This window comes from Lipotes vexillifer, unplaced genomic scaffold (genome assembly GCF_000442215.2).
Source record: "Lipotes vexillifer unplaced genomic scaffold, Lipotes_vexillifer_v1.1 scaffold178, whole genome shotgun sequence".
Taxonomy (NCBI): domain Eukaryota; kingdom Metazoa; phylum Chordata; class Mammalia; order Artiodactyla; family Lipotidae; genus Lipotes; species Lipotes vexillifer.
The window spans coordinates 3841954-3854049 of record NW_006775603.1 but is presented as its reverse complement, the minus strand read 5'-3'; the positions used below and the strand labels follow the sequence as shown (position 1 = coordinate 3854049).

The 12096-nt window shown below is 38.1% G+C and overlaps 1 protein-coding gene across 2 annotated transcripts in view; it reads right to left on the bottom strand.

The window, feature by feature from the left end:
* Nucleotides 1-12096, bottom strand: part of GRID2 (glutamate ionotropic receptor delta type subunit 2) — a 1374233-nt gene that overhangs the window by 598870 nt on the left and 763267 nt on the right. The window lies entirely within an intron of this gene.

Here is a 12096-nt window from a genome sequence, read left to right as displayed (position 1 = left end):
GGGGCACGAACCCGTGTCCCCTGCATCGGCAGGCGGACTCCCAACCACTGTACCACCAGGGAAGCCCTACCATGTATCTTTATAATTATTGCCATTTCTCCTACTGGTAAACATTGGTCAGCCAAATGACCTCCAAGCTGAGAAATTTCCGTGTTATAGGCTGAAGCCATGTGGTAAGAGATTATACACAGGTCCAGCTTCACGGGCATACTATCTGTGTGGTCTCATGTGCCCCCATACTCAGAAAGGCCCTGTGTTTAGTTTAATACTCTGCTGTTGCTGTCTGGAAATTTTAATAATTTTATGTTTGAACTTGGGTTTTATAAATGACATCTGATGGGACAATGAAGCGTGAGCTTGAGCAAAGCATAAACATGTGATATATGTATCCGTCATTCCTTGTTGCCCTGTTCTCATGTAACATTTGCCACACCCCATGAACACGGTAATTCTGGTGTACCCATGGAACATGGGACTCCAACAAGTTGCAAAGTGAGTACAAGGTAAGTGTATTACATCCATGACTGAATAAGCAGGGGTACTGACAGCCCTCAAAGGCTTTCCATTTGAACCAGAATTTGCTTCAAATGCAGATAGAAAGCATCCTAAGAAACACAGATGACAGAGGATAACTGAGGAACCCTATCATAGCTTTCTTACTTGTGTTACTTCCTTCTATTAGCTAACTACTTGTGCTGAAAATTATGACATAGAAACAAAGGGTAAGTAGGGTGACCATAGTTCCTTTTGCTTTCATCCATCCTTAGTAATCAGTAAGGCAAAGGTAGAGTGTTGCTTTAACAACGGCTGATAGGCTGAGGAGATTCAAACCTATCTACCCAGACCAAGAACTCTTGTCTATGTTTTAAGTTCATACATTCAACTAACTGCTGCAAATCTCCCCTTGCATCCCCAGTATACCTCTCAAAATTACTAGATCTAAATCAAAATAATTACTTACCCACACCCAGCCTTGTCAAAATATTTTTCTGTTTCTCCCATTTTAGTTAATAGCTCTGTTAGATCCAATCATCCAAGCCAGAATCTCCAGTTTATCCTAATCCCTTCCTCTATTTCACTCTCCACATCCAATCAAACACCATGTTCTGTCAATGCTACCTCCTAAAATCCTTCGTCTTCTCCTTTCTATCCTCCACGATTCTTGAGCACTCACCCATCTCTTTGACCTGGATTACTGTTCTTTGCTCCTGTTATCATGCCCCTTCAATTTATCCCAACACTACACTTGCTGCCTGAGTAATACTTCTAGAAGGCAGATTGGATCTTATCACTTCCCTGCTAACAAAACATATTAATAATTCCTTACCTCTTTCAGACACAATTAAAAACGTCCAGCATCTTTAATTTTTCTTACAAGTATTTTCAGGTGAAGTCTCTGTGTTGTTCTCCACACTTACATTTTGCCTTTCCCCTTTGTATCCTAGGCTCTGACCACATGAAGCTATATAAATATCCTAAACTTGCTCACCGCTCTCTTCTCTATTGTTTGTACACACATCTCCAGTATTTTTTTAGCTATCACTATTCAGACTAATCCCTATGTCACCTTACTGGGCTATTTGAATACCTGAATAAATTGTTGGCAAACTGTTCAGTTGCACTATCATTACAGTAAGCCTTCTTGATAAACTGGTTTGAAGTCTGGGATATTTTAGCTCCGTTCAGAATGTATTACAGTAAAATGTGTTAAGTGCAATAATAGAGACGTAGTGACTCTCCAGGGGAAAGCAGGAGTCAGGACAGATCCACAAAAGGGTGACTGATGAATGGAGCATAAAATGATAAGTAGGGGGCATCTGTAAGACAGAAGAGAGTGTTGAGGCTAATAAAGGCATCCTCTGAGGAGAAATAGAATATGCAAGGGCATGAGAAAACAGGGTGTGCTGGGGAATTTTATACAGTTCAGAATAGCTGAATCATCCTATGTGTGACAGTGCGAATGAAGAAAGAGAACCAATTCAAGAGATATTTAGGAAAAGGAATTAAGAGACTTTGGTGAATAACTGAATAAAGGAAGTCAGAGAGAAAAGAAGTTGACCATGAATATACAAATTCAAGTTTCATCTAAGAGGTAGATCATTAGGCCCATCCCTGAGACAACACAGGTATTGAGAAATAATGAAAAATAAGAATGGTAAAAATTTTTGGAACTTGTAGAAACCTAGGCAAAGATGGCCAATAGGTTGTGAGGGTGGGCATTCTGGAGGGTTTCTGGAGCTTCAGATATTTATGAAATGTTATAGGAATTTTCAATACTTCAACAACTTGTGTAAGTGATACCAGTGCAAAGCATCTGAATATCAATCCTCCTGTAGGGTTCATATCATTATTCCTGAGTGTATATTTGTTCAATGATTATTTTTCTAAAAACTTGTGCCTAAATAAGATGGCAACACTGAAAGAATCAAATTTTGACTAAAAGTAAGGATAGTTGCTACAGAGGACACTTTTGCCAGGAAAAGCAGTTTTGGAATCATTTGTTCACTAATTCATTCAAAATATACTAAGTGCCCATCTTATGCCAGATGTCATACAAGATAGTTTACACATTAGTATGAAAGAAAACATCATTCCTATCTTCCAATTCTTCATAATGCATTTAGAAAAAAAAAATCATAAAACTTTAGGTCTAGAAGAGTCTTGGGGGACCTGAATCACAATTACTTCACATGGAAAGTGAGAGCATTAAAATCAGAGATATTTAAGGATGTATTAAGGAGAATCACAACTCTCCTGGGTGGCTCTTGCCTGTGCATTGAGTCAGTGATCCAATTACATTCAAAACTGGGACACTGATATCTTGAACACATAGCCACAGTGCCTGTTGAAAGGAGAACACCATGTTACAGTCTGGCCTACAAAGAATATATGACACTTTCATTCACATCACATTGGCCAGAGTTCAGCTGCATGACTTTTACCTAAGTCAAGAGAGGTGGGGAAATATTCTCTTCCATTGTGTTTTAAAAAAGAAACTAAATTGGTGAGCAAATAGCTCAGCTCTACCACTTTTCTAGTAGGAAAAGCAGGTTCTGGGTTTTTTTTCCTCATCCCCTCAGGCCTGAAAACTTGTAAAACCCAATGTTCAGATTTACTTGGCTTGACATATGCCCTCAAAATGAAAGCCAGATTCAGCGATCCACCTGCTTTTGGTCTGGCTGGTTTTGCCAGCTTATACAAGCATTTATGAAGATATTTTCAACATTTTACATACCATTTTTAGTTATTTTAAGTGGAACATCACTCCAGTTCCCTGATACATCATGCTGTAGGAAACAGGAGGCCAGAATTTTATACTTATTTTTGTTAATTTTACCTCTAGTCCTTTTTTAATCTTTAATTTCAATCTACCTTAATGAATTAGACAGTGATTACTATTCAAAGTGCATTCAATCATTTTCAGGCACTATTTCCTAATTTCATATTTAGGCTTTCCTCTTCTTCATAAAATTATCTATAAAAATGTTCAACGAGACAGATTCAGGATAGAATAACATTATAGGCCTTTGCAGAGCAGAACACCTGGCATCAGTTCCCAATGCCACCTACGTGTAGGAGAGCAAAGGTCACCACTGTGCCAACGACCGGGAGTAGAAGTTCAAACACTTCTGCCCACTGCATCTTGGTATCAGAGTCACCAAGGCAAACACAGTGCGGTCGAGCACTGGATGGAACAATGCTTTTATCCACTAGAGAAGAGACTGAACAAGATCAACTCCAGTGGTGTGCGTTGATCCCCCGTGGCCAGTGGGTCCCCACTCCTGAATCCCAACAGCCTGCATGCACACCTCCTGTGAGGTAGCAGAAGGACTCCAACCTGTGGAGTCTGACATACTGAGAGTCGGCTTAAGCAGAACAAAGTAGTACAAATGCTTATTAAGACTGAAACAGGAAAAGATTTTCCCACCCAAGGCGATCAGCTTGACACAGGCAGTGGGCTCTTTATCTATTGGTAAGGGAGTGTTCAGATGCAAGGTGCGTTCTTAGGCGGCAGAGAGGAGGTTGAAAGACTGCATGTGAGACTGCCTTTCCCAGCAGTTTTTCACCAGGTAAATGTTGAAAAATGTGGACAACTGTTGGTTTCTTTGATCATGTTACTCTTTTTATCTTCATCAGGATATTTCCAACTACACTTTCAGAGTTATATTTTACAACTGCCCAACATTCTTGAGTCCTTTACTCCCTGCCCGTAAATCATCCCTTCTCCTTCTCTGAAACATGTAAAATATTTTCTAAACTATAGGTCACACATCTGATTAGATCTTTACTATTGTTCATTTTGAGGCAGCATTTCTTCTACTAGAATAACCCACACAAAGGGAGTTTTCAATCTGCTACTATCACGGCTGGTGACAATGAATAGCTGATATCGAACACCATTTTGTTCTAGAAGCAGGCCTGAAGCAGCAACAAATAGCTTAGCAAACTTGAAATATATAATGAGCTCACATGCCAACCAGTATGTGTCCACCTGTTCAATTAAGCTGTGGATAATTATAAATATTCTATCCTTTTTTCATTTTTAGTGAAATTATATCTCAAGTTTGTTTCATCTCATGCTTTTCTTGGAAAGGCAATTCTGCAATTTTTGGCTTCATCTTTTTTAATCAAGGGTAAACAACTACCTTTGCTTATCATCGCCAAATATTTTTTAAAGTAGGTTTCTCTTTCTCTTTCTTTGTTTTGCCCTGCTTATTTTTCCATTCTAGTTCATTAAAGTAAAATATCAAAGCTGGGCCCATGAGCCATGGCTGCTGGGCCTGCGCGTCTGAAGCCTGTGCCCTGCAACGGGAGAGGCCACAACAGTGAGAGGCCCGCGTACCATAAAAAAAAAAAACAAAAAAAACCCCAAAAACTGGCAAACAAAAAATTAGATAGTTCATATGCAAAATGCTTAGGTTTAAAGATAGCATCTTACGGTTTCACGATTAAGTTGTGAGGACTTAATTATCTTGTTATTTTGGATGTATTTTCACTCCAAATCTGTAAACTGAAACAAAGAGAATTGCTTTTTTGAAGTCCTTTGTGCTATTCCTTGAACTAGTGTACCTTTCACACTTTAGAGATTAGTATTCGTCTTTCTATTTTACCAAGTAAAACTTGAGCATTCCAAAATAAACAGCCCGAATTCTCTATGAAGTCTGTTTACACTGAGGCTGATTCATATCTATTAAAATCTGATGCATACTTTATCAAATTTAAATCAAGAGTTTCAAAACTCAAACACAAATTTTTATTTTTTTTAAATTTAATTTTATTTTTTTGTTTGTTTGCGGTATGCGGGCCTCTCACTGTTGTGGCCTCTCCCGTTGCGGAGCACAGGCTCCGGACGCGCAGGCTCAGCGGCCATGGCTCACGGGCCTAGCCGCTCCGCGGTCGGTATGTGGGATCTTCCCGGACCGGGGCACGAACCCGTGTTCCCTGCATCGGCAGGCGGACTCTCAACCACTGCGCCACCAGGGAAGCCCACAAATTTTTATTATAATGTACACTGAGGCACATAAAACAAGCCCATTTAATGTGATTATCAGATTGAAATATCATCTTGAGATGAAAACTATTCTTTTTCCAGAGCTAGTATTGTCCCCTGGCATTGTAGTTTTATATAGAAAATATAGAAGTGAGATGTTACTTCATTTTTTAACAGTGATATATTTCAAAGGGCTCAGATTATGAAATTAAATGTGTTTTATATCACACTTGTTCTAATCTTTTGTTCTATTCATAGTTCCTGGGTATCATAACTATAATACTTGGGGGATGTTGTTTTAATATAATTTTTGTTATCCTTATTACGATCAGGAACTGGATGACTTGATCACAGGGTTTTAAAGTAAATAAGGCAGTGTCCAGTTTCTGCGTTGGTTGCTGGTGAGAAGATTGAGACCAAAGTTACGTGTCTTCATATTTCTCCTCTTGAGGTGGAAACCTGAGGCTAAGAAAGTGGGAAAGGATGGGCAAGCCAAGAGGAATATCTGTATTAGTATGTTGGATCTGAGTTTCTCGAGGCCCTCTTTCCAGGCATACTAGACCTCAGATTCAAGCCTCTATGTAAAGCTCTATATCCACCTCTTAACACTTTAAGTACCCTGATGGTGGCACAGAGGGCAGAAATCCAGATGAGCCTGAGGCAATGCTTCTGGCCATGTTCTACGGGTAACACTCAGGGGTTCGAAAGTTTCTATAGGTCCCGTAACAAGACACAAAGCTTCTGAGAAAGCCAGAGGCCCAAGGTTCAAGACAAAGAGACCGCCATTTGCAGGGACTTCCCAAATAAGGGCAAATGAGCACAAACTTCAGAGTCATGGACACACACCAAGAAAAAGCCAGATGGAACCAGTTGCATCTCTGTGGTCTCTAAGGGCAGAGTGGCCAGACATTTGGCCCCTTAGCTCTCCCCAAGTGTCAAAAACAATGAGTAAGCCCATGCTTTTATGTGGTGTCCTTCAGAGGAGTTGGAGGTGGTGGTAGTGAGTATTTATAAGGAAAGAGACTATTTCCACCAGAAGCATTGTAATGGCAAATTTAGAGAGACTCCCTCCCCATCTTTTTCCTACTCCTACCTTATATGATGTATTCTTGCTAAAAAGATTACAAAAATTATATAATTATTGCCTCTGTTCTGTGTATTTTAGTATGGTGTGAAAATGTTTGCAACTCCACTAATAAATAACTGATATATGTAGGCTAATTTTTTTGTGTACTATAGCCAGATACCATAGCCCTTTTAAAAAAGTTATCTTAACGTCATCACCGTCAATTTTCCACTCAAAACACTCCACAACATTTGAGTATGTGCAATTGTCTCTTCCTGAAAACTTTCACACAGAGAATTAACTAGCACATTAACTAACCAGGTAAGTTATTCAATTGGGGGCAACACTACCTCTTAAAAATATTTTTCTGGTACTGAATGGAAAATGGCTTCTTTAGGAATTTTACCCATAATCCTGGTTCTGCCCTCTGTAACACTGTAAAATTATCTAATTGACATTTCTCATGACAGGGTATCACTATCTGAAGAATATTATTACATCTATAAAAGCCTTCTCTGAGCTAAACATCCAGGTTGCTACTTATAAGACAATCTTCAGATTCTTTGGTATCCTAGCTTCCCTTTTGGCTGTTATGTACCCATGGGAGGAAATGAAGATTTTGAATTTCATATGCATTGTTGATCCAAAAGCTTTGCATAAGTACTGTGTGTGTATTTCTCTGTGTGCACAAGGATGTCATACAGGGCCTGGTGCTGAGGAGCTGCAAGCCAGTGGCATCATTTCCTCAGGTCTGTATAGAATTGACAGCCAAGGGAATGAAGCACTGAAAAGAAAAACTGCTTCCTCTACTTCTTACTAAGACATAAATTGATGGTGCCATTTGCCCAAGCATAAGATACAGAACATTCTTTCGTCACGGGATTGCATGAGGTTGATTTAGAACAGCATTGTCAACATTACTTCAAAAGATCTAAATATATATAATGCTACCACATTTATTGCTTTAGTCAACAAATATTTATTATATCTGGACCATATTTAGGATGTACCCTAGAAAACTTGGTGACTAGCAGTGAACAAAACAGACAAAAATCCCTGCCCTTTGCAGAGCTTACATTCAAGCCATCATATGTAAGTTTATTTATAACTACAGATATTGACAAATGAAACTAGCCCATTTATGCTCACATTAGGTCAACTAAACACATTTACAGGAATGCTTCTTGGTGCATTTTAAATATTCTTCACTTAAAGTCACACCTCAATAATATACTAAATCTGGAAATACATCAATATGCTATAATTGAGAATGGAGAATTTGCGTTCATAAAATATATAAAGAAGAATAAGGTTTGTAAGTTTATTATATGTAAAGCATTTTGATTTTTGTTTCCTACCAGGTCTCTTCCACTTTCATTTCATTATTTTTTTTCTTTTCTTTGTATGTATGTTCTATCACTGAAAATAATTATACTGACATATAAGACATATATTGAGGGCTTAATGTGTGACTGGCATTGTTTTATGTGCAATTTGTGAAGTGGGTAAGCAGTGTTATTTCTACTTTGCAATAGAGAAAACTTACATTTAGAGAAGTTAACTCACTTATCAGAGGCACATGACAGTAAGTGTCAGAGCTTGGGTTTAAAACCATGGTATGTATGGATATGAGTTAAGCATTCGGACCTTGGGCAATTACACTCCTCACTTAGTACTCTGCACAATATTCTGCATAAAGTGGCTTCCATCCTTCCATATTACAACTCTTCATTTGGGTAACATATCTGCTGAGCACTTAAGTACATGGTACATGGTACATTATCTAAGCACTAGAAATACATTCAGTGTGAAGCAAACTCATAAAATCACTCTTTAGAGAAATCCAGTTCCCAGGACTTTGTCTTTAGGAAGCTAAACTTAAAATTCATAAGTATAAAGTGATGAACACTTAAAGCATTTTAAAATGATTTTTCAAGTCAAAATATAAATAGCCTTGCATTTTTTTCAGATTGCAAAGAGTACAAATAGTAAAAGGTTAAGAAACTTATTTAATGTCTTTATAAAGGAGCACAGGAGTAGAATGGAAATAAGATCCTATAGAGAAGACAATAAATCTGTCTTTTGTCTTTCCTCTCCTGCATCCAGGCCACCCCCCTCTCTGCTCCGCTGTGGGTAGCAGAGCCTGAAGCAGTCAGCTAATGGCTCCCAGCATGAAGCAGGCAGTCTTAATGTCCTCTTCCCTCCCCACACGCCCTAGCAGCAGTGCCTCAAGAAGTGATCAGCATTTCTAGTTTCACTGTTTCTGTTTTTCCATGAGCATTAAATTGCAAAAGGAATTACATTTGCTTTTCCAAAACTCTGACATTAAAAGGATTGCTCTGAGATTATATTTGATCTGGGTACAAATTTTTCTCATAGAAAGTGTCAAGTATCGTGTAGGTAGAAGAGAAAATATTTGATGAGCATAAATTACTCCACAGGTAATCTTTCAGAATGTGTATATTCCCTGTATCAGAAAAAGGCTTTCTTAGACTTTATATAGCATCCATTAGCCATTTTTCTAGAATGGAAGGCATTACATCTATAGCTCGCTTTTAGATTACATTTTTTCCTACAAATAAAAAGCATGTTACTAGCAATACATCTCCATATGAAGGTTATAAACTTCATCTCCTGTCACAATGATAATACCTATAGGTCTCAAAATAAATGTGAAAGCCTCTGATCACTTTTCTTATAACTCTATCTTTAGTCCAAAGCTGTTTTTCTAAATTATATTAAAAAAATCATAATTGACTGTTTTTTGTTTTTTGAAAGTCATCAAATTTCATTATAATAAAATGCTAAACTGAAGAAATACGGCATAGACCTTTACAGAATACATTTGTAGTCAATCTCTTTGTGTGTTCAATCATTCTACACCTAAGAACAAGTTGCTCTTCTTTGTAGCTTAGAAAGTTATATGGGTTAGAAAACTAAATGCTTTACAGCATTCCCAGAATCCAGAATAGCAACTAGCACATAGTAGATACTCAATAAATATTTTTAATAGTGTGAATAAATGAGTTAAAATTCATAAATGAAACTTATTGTATTATTCCCTCCTTCTTACCAATGAAAAATCATAGTGGCTAAGCAAGTTTTACAAAACATTCTATTTATATAATAAGTCTATAGTATAATATTTATAAATCTGCAATTGTTTCTTAAAAGATACCATCTCTTAGCTATGTGTAGTGGGTCTTTTCTTGGTAGTTCTCTTCCTCTCTCTGTCTCTCTCTTTCTCTCTCAACCTCTCTCGTATTCTCTTAGTCTCTCTCTCTCTCTCTCTCTCTCTCACACACACACACACATACACACACACACACACACACACTCAACAATCTAGAAATAATCTTGGGATTCATTACCACTCTTTATACACAATGATCCATATAATTTGAACATAAATTCTGTTTTAAGGAGATCACACATGAAAATTTTTCACTCTTCAGAGCATCTTCAAGTACCATGCATGTGAATGGGAGCAGAATATGTGACTCCAAAATATGCCACATTGGTATGTAGATTATTTTGAGCTGAAAGCAATCAGACCTAGCAGATTCAAGAAAAACTTTTGCCTGTTAACTACCTAAAAGAATTTATATATGGAGCCTGGCTCAGAGAGACAGAGCTGTTACCAGAGATAATCTTTATCTGAAGGACCTATCTGTATGGCTGGGCAAACATCTAATTACCAAATAGCTGTTGTTATTATTATCCTGTGAATTACTTTCCTTCCCTTTGAAACCCCAGGTCCCTACCCCATTCCTTAGCTCAGGATGGCATATAAGCCTCAACTACCTGACTTGCCCTTGTGTCTCATATATTTATGGAGCTCCTATATGTATGAAATTAAATTTGTGTTTCTCCTGTTAATCTGTCTTATGTCAATATAATTATTAGACCAGCCAAAGAACCTAGAAGGGAAGAAGAAAAAGTTTTCTTCCCCAGCACATGTTAGTTTTCAAAGACTGGGTTTACATTAGAGCTTACAGGATGTTGCTCTCTTCCTTGACTCAATTTTTATCAGAATTGAATTGCCGTGTACTTTATTTCCAAATCCTTTGATTTAAATTCCATAACAAATGAAAACCTAAATACATTACCAAACAGAGCTAACTCTCATGTCACTATTAGTTTAAATATGACTTCATGAATAAAATTAGTTTGCAGTTGATTACAAGAATATAAACATGCAGTTGGGCTTTTAAGGGGTTTTCCTGACAGAGGGGAAAAGTAGAATTAAAATATTTAGTCCCTGGTCTCCTACATAATTCATACTACTTCTGGAGCTGAGTGAATTATTTTTCAAGTGATTAATTAAAAAATTGATCAGATTTCAAACTGGGAATCTGTTTGCAGTTTTCAAGGTTATTATGCATATATATACCCCTTTATCTATCTTGAGTGTTATATCAAAGAGCCTATAACAAACAGCCTATAACCACATAACTACATTACATTAGCTCATCATTGCACACAGAAGACCATAAAGGGAAGAGTGTGGAGAGCTGCTGGCTTAGGAATTCAGTGCAGATTTAAGGCATCTTGGGATTCTGGTGACTAATCCATTCAAGTTCAAGTACTGCAATTTCTATACTTTCCTTATTTCTCTCTTTCCTCCTTCCCTTCTTCATTTGTTTATTCAAAAAATTAACAATTATTGAAAACTTAATATGTGCTAGACACTGTTTATATGCTAGAAACTCAGTAGTAAAAACAGGCAGAAATTCCCTTTTTTTTTTTCTTTTTTTTTTTTTTTTGCGATATGTGGGCCTCCCACTGTCGTGGCCTTTCCCGTTGCAGGACGCGCAAGCTCAGCGCCCATGGCCCACGGGCCCAGCCGCTCCGCGGCATGCGGGATCCTCCCGGACCGGGGCACGAACCCGTATCCCCTGCATCGGCAGGCGGACTCCCAACCACTGCGCCACCAGGGAGGCCCAGAAATTCCCTTTTTAACAAAGTTTTCATTATAGTGGCTGGAGAAAAAGATAATTTGCAAATAAATAACTAAAATATATGCCGCAACGTATGTGGTAAGTGTTATGGGATGTGAGTGATTGGGGATGGATCCCCCTGAGGTTGAAACATGTGAGATCTGAATAGCAAGAAGGACCCAGCCATTGTGGAAATTAGAATAATAAGCATTCTGGGAAGGGGAAACAGCTATTGCAATATCTGTAAGTGAGAAACAAGCTTGGTGTGTTCAAGGAACAGAAATAAGGTCAGTAAAGTAAAGGTAGGAGAGACTCTGATATTTTTGTTTTGGCCTATGGTTCAGATTTTAAGGCTTATCCACCAAGTTCCCACTTCCCCCTGATACTCTGTCTTCACCATTGACACTGCAACCAGATGATTAATGGTGCTTTTTATGGGTACTCTAACATACATCATTTCATACTTTTATTGGGCACGAAGCACAGAGAGTATGCCATTTCAGTCTCCAGTATTTTTTTTTTTTTTTTGCGGTACGCGGGCCTCTCACTGCCGCGGCCTCTCCCGTTGCTGAGCACAGGCTCTGGACGCGCAGGCTCAG